Genomic DNA, 8,990 nt, shown 5'->3' with positions numbered 1-8,990 from the left:
GTGGTATGGTGCGGTGTGTGTGCTCATGTGTGGGTGTGCAGGTGCATGTGGAAGTGTGTTCCTCTATTGTTGTCGAGCATATTTTTTCAGACATGGTCTATGTCCTGACTGTGGAGCCAACCTCCATATCCCAGGGATGTTCCTGCCTCCACCTCCCCATGTTGGCATTGCAGACGTGTGATATTATACTTGGCCTTTCTATGAATACTGAGGATCCATACTCAAGCCATGGTATGCTCGAGAGCACACATTAACAACTGTGCTATCTCTTCAGCCCAATGAATAATGTCTTTCAGACTCATCAGTATCAAACTTCTTTAGAAACAGAGCCAAACATCTGAAATGGAAGACTTCCTTGTAGCTACTGAGGGGATGCTGGCGAGATGGTACAGTTTCTCATATACAAACTGAGAATGAAAAGAGACACTGGCATCTACTGTTATTGCCCCTTGCTTATCCAACGGCACTAAATGTATTAGCAATTATGTGAGACAGGGTCTCCGGTCTGGCCTTGAACTCCTGATCTTCCTGCTTCTGCTTTCTAAGTGCTGGGATTACAGTTATGCACCACATTATATTGGTAACTATACATACCAGGCAATGTGTTTTAGCTACTATTCTCTACTTGATAGGATGCAGAATTCTACCAAAGGCCACGCTTCTGGGCATATTGATGAAAGAATGCATACGAGGGGATGTTTTATTTAGATTAGGTTGAAGTGGGAAAACCCATCCTATCTGTGAGTGGCGCCATTCTATGCACTGGGCCCTAGATTACATAAGGAGAAAGCCAGCTGAGCACAAGCATTCAGATAGTATCCTGGCTGTGGGTACAATCTGACTACACTGGATACAATATGTGGATACAATCTGACCACACTGGATACAATATGTGGATACAATCTGACCATACTGGATACAATCTGATCAGTCTTCTGCTCCAACCTCTCTGGACTGTTTGCCCTCACACTGTGAGCCCAAATAAGCCCTTTCTCCTTTAAGTCCCTTCCCACTCTGAATTTGTTCACAGCAGCCAGAGAAGTTTCTGAGGCACAATGTAGTAGGACAGCCTCAGCTAACTGTCAGTTTTCCGCTGCTACAGTTTACCCCATGGCAAAGAACCAGAGACATTCTATGGAAGCCCGTAGGTGACCTCATTTTTGTTTTTAGCAGTAAAGATCAATTTTGCACAAAAACAGAATCAGGAGACTCAGTCTGACTTTCATGATGTAAACTGTGTTCAGCACAGCCATAACACTGTTGTACAAGGGCATTATCTAGAAGGCATTTCCAAAGCCACATCTGAAAGCCACAGCTGAGACAGTTCAAATGAAGCTGAGATTCCTAAAGCCAGATCCTTTCTTTGCCAATGAGTGCTTTTAGCTGTTAGAACTATAACTGCAGACAAACCTCCATTATAGTGAGAAAAAGTATAGTCCAACAGATGGAAAATTAGTTTCTACTAAAAAAAAAAAAAGCAGCCCCTGATTAATTGGTGTAGGCAGCAGCCTGAGGCTTGTTGTGGGGATGGAGTCACGGACAGCTATTAAGTCAAATGCATGGACTTGGGAGTCTGGATTTAATGTGTCAGTCTTTTTTTTTTTTTTTTTTTTTTTTTTGGTTCTTTATTTCGGAGCTGGGGACAGAACCCAGGGCCTTGCACTTCCTAGGTAAGCGCTCTACCACTGAGCTAAATCCCCAGCCCCTAATGCGTCAGTCTTTACAGTTGGAAGCATCACTAGTTTTCTTGGCTGATTTAACAAAATATACGCTCACTGGTAGCCAATGTCCAATGAGCTGATATTAAAAGTATATTAATGCAGAAAAATAATCCCTAGATGCAGGAAGAGAAGATGTGGTACCTACCTACCTATGTACAGATACCCAACATAAATCCTGGGGGCCAGGAGGTAACCTCTCTACTCCCATTAGGAATGATTCGTCGAGGAGGGCTCCAGAGTCCTTGCAAAGCACCGGGGTTAGAAGGGAGGCTCTCCTGCAGAGTCAGCAGCCAACAGCGGAAGGAGTGGCCACTGAGCGGGGCTGGGATAGTAGAAACAACAGAAGAGAGATTCCAGCAGGGTATTTAACACTAGAATTTGTGACCTCAGTGTTGATGAGCTGAATGAAAAAGACTTTTTGATGACATCATCAGAAATAACCCAGGAAGCTGCTGCCAGTTCAGGGGACACTACAGGATTCAAGTTGGAGATGCGGGCGAGAGGGACTTGGAGAAGCATGCCACCATGCTGTTTCAGAGGCTTAAACTACCCTCTGTGAACCCATCACTGAGGTGACCCCAACGGACAAACTCAAAGGAAGGTTCTCTTGTCTTCCTTCCTCCCTGAGAAAACCAAGCAGAAAACACATTAGTCGCTGGGGTCCAGGACTCGCCCCACAAACCACACAGACATCGATCTCAGTTAAACAGCGACCACTCCTCAAGACTGATCGACCAGGGCAACAGCTCAAAGCTGTGTGGTAGGTATTTCTCAGGGCCAGCTTATAAAGGCGAGAGAAGCAAAAACCATAATGAGCTCATATGCAGGTGCTGGAAGTGCTGTCCAGTGGTCGCCCTGACTCCAGCCATTTTAGACAAAGCAGCTCATAACTGATCTTTGGTGGGCCCTACGTGAGGCTTATGGCTATGGATTTCCTAGGATTACAAACCTCCTAACATAGTGAACATACAGGGTATGTGGTCAGCACGACCCTGCTCCAAGTCAAGTTATATTTCTGTCAATGACTGGCAGCCACATTCAGCAATGATATGAACTAGTTGGTGGTCAGGGAACAAAGCAGCTACGGCTATGCTGGGGGCGGGGTCAGGCTTCAACATTAGTAAAGGAACAAGCCCAGGGCTACATAACAAGACTCTATCTCACCCTCTCAAAAGCAAAAACAAAAAAAAAAACACCGAGTCACTGTTAAGGGAGCAGCTTCCACGGTGACATAGGTGCATCTGGAGAATTTGCAGAAAATGACCTGTCATAGGGTCTGAGGAACTAGCAAGGCTTACGAGTCAATGGGAAAATCGAGCATTTGTCTATCCAGCATCCTTGTTTAACCAAGAGGTCCATGGTAGTTGAACACTGCTGACACAGATCTAGAAAAAGGACCAACACGAAATGGCTTCGAATCAGAAAGGGCGGCAAGAAGGAGCAGTGCAGGCAAGGACAAAGAACTGTTAACAATGCGAAGACCTTACAATGGTGTCGAGATTGAAATGCTCAGACTGGAATTATCTGTGTCAAATTAATCAGTCTTCGCTCATCTTTTCTTCCCATTGAAATAAAAATGATAATGAGTAACAAGGCCCCGTGAGATGAGTATCGGCTTCTCAGAAACTCTCGGAACTCAACGAGTATCAATTGTTATACGCTGCACATGGAAAGATGCCAGCTGTTAAGGGCTGTGGAAAATTTTCTATTTCAACGTCAGTATTCAAAGAAAAACACCCAGAAATTGCTAGGCGCATTTGCCTTTACAGCTTTTATTTTTAGGATGTGGTTCTGAACCCAGATTCCAGGGAGTCTCACGTGTGCCTGACGGCAGTGTGTTCAGGAAAAGGTTCAGTTGATCTGTGTCACGTATCATTCTGTGGGAAACAAAGCCTTTGTAGTATCAACCCACTCTTGTCCAGGAGTCCAAGGGACCATGAGCCCAAGAGCAAGTGTGAGCTTTCCTCGCTTTCAGATCTTTTGGAACCCAGCACTGAGGTGCTGAAGGAAAAGATGGTCCTGTTTACTAAGCATCACTAGAACAGACTGGAACCAAGCAGCCGGCAAAACTCTCAAAGTCACAGGTTCCCTGCCTGCCTACGATGCTGAGAAAAGCAATGGAATGGAGGTCTCAGCAGAAGAATGCTAAGTCGGTGGGTTTGTCTGCTTCTAGAGCACTCCAAGGTTCTCTAGAAAAGTCTAATGGAGACCCTCCACGGTGGTGTACTGGAGAATGGAAAGAGGGATACGCAGGAGAATCTCTTCCTTTCAGCTTGGAGGGATAGCTCCATCCACACGAGAGATTTGTGCGACTTCTCATTTTTCTGCATCTCAGTGACACTGATTTTATGGTTGCTCTCTCATCAGCTACAGGCTGGAGGCAGTGGCAGCCTGGAAGTCCCTGGGATGCCTCCTCCTCCCTCAGAAGAGCCTTCAGTTGCTCTTTGAGCCACACATGTAGCTCTCCAAGCCTGTAATTGTGGCGACGGCTCTGAACCTTGACAGAAATGGTCTCTTGGCTAGTTTGGAGGTTCCACCCTGAGAGTCATCACTGTCCTTCAGCACATCTCTAGAGAGAATAGATGAAGACTCGTGTGAACAAGGTGGGAGGAGCTGGGGGAGGGGAAAAATAGGATCAAGATATATTGAATAACAATTTAAAAACAGAACCACGCGGACACCACGTTTAATGACATACCATTATAAACTGACACCTATTATAAATCCAGACGTGTATCCTTCCGCCTAAGCCTCAGTTCCTGACACAAGAACAGAGGTCACAGCAGTATTGAGTACATGGGAGTCAGCCGGTGTGTTTGGCTTCCTGGCGACAATTTGCTCAGTCCATTGACAGAATCAATACCTTAATGCCATTTTTATTTTCTTCTTTTTAGAGAGAGTTCCCAGACATGCTGACTAATCTAACCACAAGGAAGAGTAAGGTCATTGCGTGACATTATCAGGTACACTACATGTTCATTTCCGTCCTTAACTGTCATACGTAGGAAGGCAGAAAGAACTCAAGAAGACTGAGATGAAAGGAAACTGACGTCGTGTTCTCCCTTGCTGACCGGTGGCCTGGTAGAATGTTACTCAGGGGAGGTTTATAGCTTGCACCCATCCACAGCACACACTGATGCCTGGCCTCTGGACTTTCCTCACCCACTCATTCCCATTAGCACCAATTGGTTCTTTTAATTGTATATGCGTCACCCCAACATTGAGAACAATGTTTTCAAGGGCATGCTTGGAAAGAGGGGCAGTTTGCAAACATTTGGTCTAAACCAAATCTTACTCTATGCAGCTGAGGGAAGTGCATTGGTACTGGCTTTTCAAGGACCTGTTTCACTTGGACTTTTGGTCCCCTGCTCCCTAAATCCCGAGGTGACAGGCATTCACCAGCATGCTGCCCCAGGTGCTCCGCCTCTTTTAGTCCAGTTAGGTCTTTCGGTTTTAATATTTTAGTTGGCCGTTTGCTTTCTCCGTGATATAGCCTGGAAGGTCATGATGAACAGGAAATTCTTACTCACTAGGAGAGAAAGAGCATGTTCCAAAGTGTAGTGGTAAATAGTTAAACCGCACTGAGCTCTCAGAGGGTGTGCACAGCTCTGGATTCTCAATGAAACACACACACACACACACACACACACACACACACACACACACACACACACACACACCAGCTTAATTTTTAATATGCCTTACTAGCTCAATGGTTGGGCCACTCCTGAACCTTTTTGTGGCTGGCACACGCTCTCCTCCAATATTCCTGAGTTAACACTTTCTAAATCTATATTTTAACTTTGCTTCCCTGCTTCCTTCTGGGCAGCCCTCCCATGGGACCCTTTGCACCTACATTTCAGGTCTCACCCTCCTGCTCCTTCGCTGCATGGTCCCTCCTACGTTCACTTCTCCCTTGCTTTTCTTGCCAGGGAATCCTAAAAGTCCCGCCTCTTTCTTCCTGCCCAGCCATTGGCCATTGGCAACTTCATTTTCCAATCAGAACCAACTGGGGGCAGGTTTCTTTTAGGCTACACGTGGGACACTGCAAACAGTTTTTAGGTGGTAACAGGATTAGCTCGAGAACAAAACTCGCTGCTACTCGTTCCACTCCTCTCCTGTAGAGTTCCCTGAGTCCCAAGGGGGAGGGTTTGATGGAGACCTCCCTTTTGGGCTGAGTGTTCTCTGCTTGTCTGGCTGTGGATCTCTGCTCTCACAAGGAGCTTCTCTGACGCTGAGCAAGGCACTTTATCACTACGTTCCTTTAATAGAACAGTAGTATTTGGTTTTACCCTAGGTCTCTGGAATATCTAATCCCCAACTGCTTGGCTCTCTAAAGCAGCATTAGGTATGGACTCCATCTCAAGAAGTGTGTCTTAAATCAGATATTGGTTGGTTACCGCCACAAACTTTGTGTTATTCCACCGAGGGATCTCTCAGGCAGCGCCGCTGCAGATCGAAAGGTTTGCGGCTGCGTTGGTGTTTGCCTTTCTCCTTTGACAGCGTGGAGAGAACCTTCCAGCACCGCGAAAACTAGTTCACAGGGCTGAAGGCTCTGGGTAGGTGTTCCGTGAGTCGTGTACGTGTTGTCTTCAACAATGGGGCCTTACCGTCTTTTTGTGAGGAGCCACCAATAGCCTTGGCAATGGCCTAGGTTGTTTGGGGTTCTCATGGGACCTCCTTGGCCAACGCAAATCAATGTAACCCATTCTGGGTACTGGAAGGCTCACTTGATAATGAGAAATGACTGGCTGTGGCTGCTGTCTCCTCATTACTTGGCAATTTCATTTAGACTGCCTTCATATATGTATATGCTTTAGGATTCCGTGTGAGCCTTCAAACAGTCCTTAGTTTTAGCTGGCCCTCCCTCTCCTTTAGCTTCCCTCCCCTCCCCATTGGTCCCCCTGTTCCGGTTCCCCCAGCCCCTCCCCAATTATAACTGTCTATCCTGTTTACCCCTTCTAGGGAGATCCCGCCCTCACTTGGTCCCTTTCTCCCCACCTAACCTCTGTGACTATGAGTGTAGCTTGCTTATCAATGACTTAACAGCTGACATCCACATACCAGATACACACCATATCCGTCTCTCTGGGTGTAGGGTGGCTTACTCAAGATGTTCTCTAGTTACATCCATTTACCTGAAAATTTTGTTTCATTAAAAAACTTATTAATTCTTGGTGAATTTCACATCATGCACCCCAATCCCACTCATCTCCCTGTCCCCTTGTATCTGCCGTCCTTGCCACTTCCCCCTCAGAATATAAGATTGAATAAAAAATAACACATCCCCTCCCACCCTTGTCGTGAAAGCTGCACTTTTGTCCACACTCCTTTATTTGCAAATGTTCATTGCGATGAGTTATTGGTCTGTTTTGAGGCCTCTGGCTTCTGCTCCATCATCAATATTGAATGCTCAGTGGGACTCCTCTCGGATATCCTGTTGTTACCCTGTGTCACGAAGATCCTGCAGCTTTGGCCCCTCCATATGCTCCAGCAGATTGTAGATAGATGATATGTAGATCATAGGGGTGGGCCAACTCAAAGCCAAGGATCTAGGCCTGGGAGGTAGCTGAATCAGTCAGCTTGTCAACTGTCCTGAACCAGCAACCACAGGGCAAGCTTTCCAGCACTGCCTGGGCTAGCTTACTCAGTGCTGAAACTGGTCAGGGGCAGCAGCGTCAGCTCTCCTGCTGGAGTGTCCTTGGGGTGCTCTCCTCTGTGCCTTCCCACCAGAGCCAGACATACCGTGCTGCCCAGGTGAGGTGTAGGGTCCACTCTCCCCGGAAGAGCAAGGCCAACCAACTCTTCTGTTCTGATGACCTCAGAGCCAGCTCTATCACCTACCACCCAGGATGATGGGAGTGGGGAACAGCTCTCTCTCCCCCAAAGCCACCTGCAGGCAGACAAGGGGCAGGTCCAGCTCTGCTGTGCCACACTCTTGGGGGAAGCTCACCCATACCCTGCCCACCCCCATCAGGGTCAGCTCTACTGCACTGCCCAGGCTGAGGTCATCTCTCCTGAGTATGGTAACCAGTGAAAGGCAGGGTCAGTTCAGCACAGTCACTCAGAAGTCAGTCCAGACCAGAGACATCTGCATGGCCTTTGGTAGTAACATGGGCCTGGGACATCAACACAGACCCCCAAACCCAGACATGGCCCCTGGCAGTAGCCTGGATTGGATGTCCTCATGGCTTTAGGTGACAGGGCAGGCCACTCAGATCAGCATGTCCCTGTTGCAGTAAAAAAATAATAAAAAGGCAGGAGTTGGTGACCGGTTCCGAGCTGCATATCACTCTGTTCTTTCTCTCCTGGTGCTCCCTCTGACCTGGGCGGTCCATGAGCCACTTTGCACGTGGGAGGGGTTGGGGGGAGGATACGGACAACACACCAGTCGAGACACAACACCCGCCTTTTCTTTTTTTACCACGTCTCCCCTTGGCTGCAGTGCCCTCAGATATCCACATGGTCTCTGGTGGTAGCCCAGACCACAGACTCGGGCTTGGCCTTTGTTTGGTAACTTGGTCAGAGACATTAACACAGACCCCAGCTGCAGCAGGACTAAGGACCCAGCCAAGGTTCTTGGCGGCAGTCCACCAGGCCAGGACCCCACCATGGCTTCCTCATATCTGCCTGTCCCTCACTGCTGTAGACTCTCCAGTTCCCTCTTTCTCCAGAGTAAGGGCCCCAAGGCTCTGCCTTCTCCTCCATCTCTCCACCCCGCACCCCATCACTCATCTCTCTCTGCATCGCACATTCCTGTCCCACATTCCTCTGGTGAGGTGGCACCATTGGCAGACATGTAGGTTGGTTCCAGTTTCTGGGTATTGTGAACAGAGCAGCAGCTGAACGTGGCCGTGCACCTCCGTGGTAGGGGGAAGTGTCCTTTAGGTATTTGCCCGAGGACGGCATAGTCGATCTTAAAGATCAGGTCAGTTCCCCTCTTTCCGAGGAACTGCAGAGCGGTTTGCATGGTGTAAAACGCTGCTTTCATTTGAGAGCCACCGAGACAAGTAAGGCCGGCCGTGGGCTCTCGTCACATAAGCAAACTTACTGGCTGGCCTTTCCAGTTGACTACCCCATTTCCTCCAAAAGTTATCTTGGTGACAGTGGCTGAAAAGACAGACTTCATTCCATTTTTATGTGTATTTTGTCCCCGACCCTCACCCCATTTCCAATTAAGGTATTTGGGCAAATACTCAAGTGAGGAAGTCTGTAGTCTATTTTAAATGTCAACTAAAAGGAAGTGTTTTTATGTCGGAAAACAGGTTC

The sequence above is a fragment of the Rattus norvegicus genome, chromosome 1 (assembly GCF_021556685.1).
Source record: "Rattus norvegicus strain SHRSP/BbbUtx chromosome 1, alternate assembly SHRSP_T2T, whole genome shotgun sequence".
Classification (NCBI taxonomy): Eukaryota; Metazoa; Chordata; class Mammalia; order Rodentia; family Muridae; genus Rattus; species Rattus norvegicus.
Note: the sequence above shows the minus strand (reverse complement) of the source record.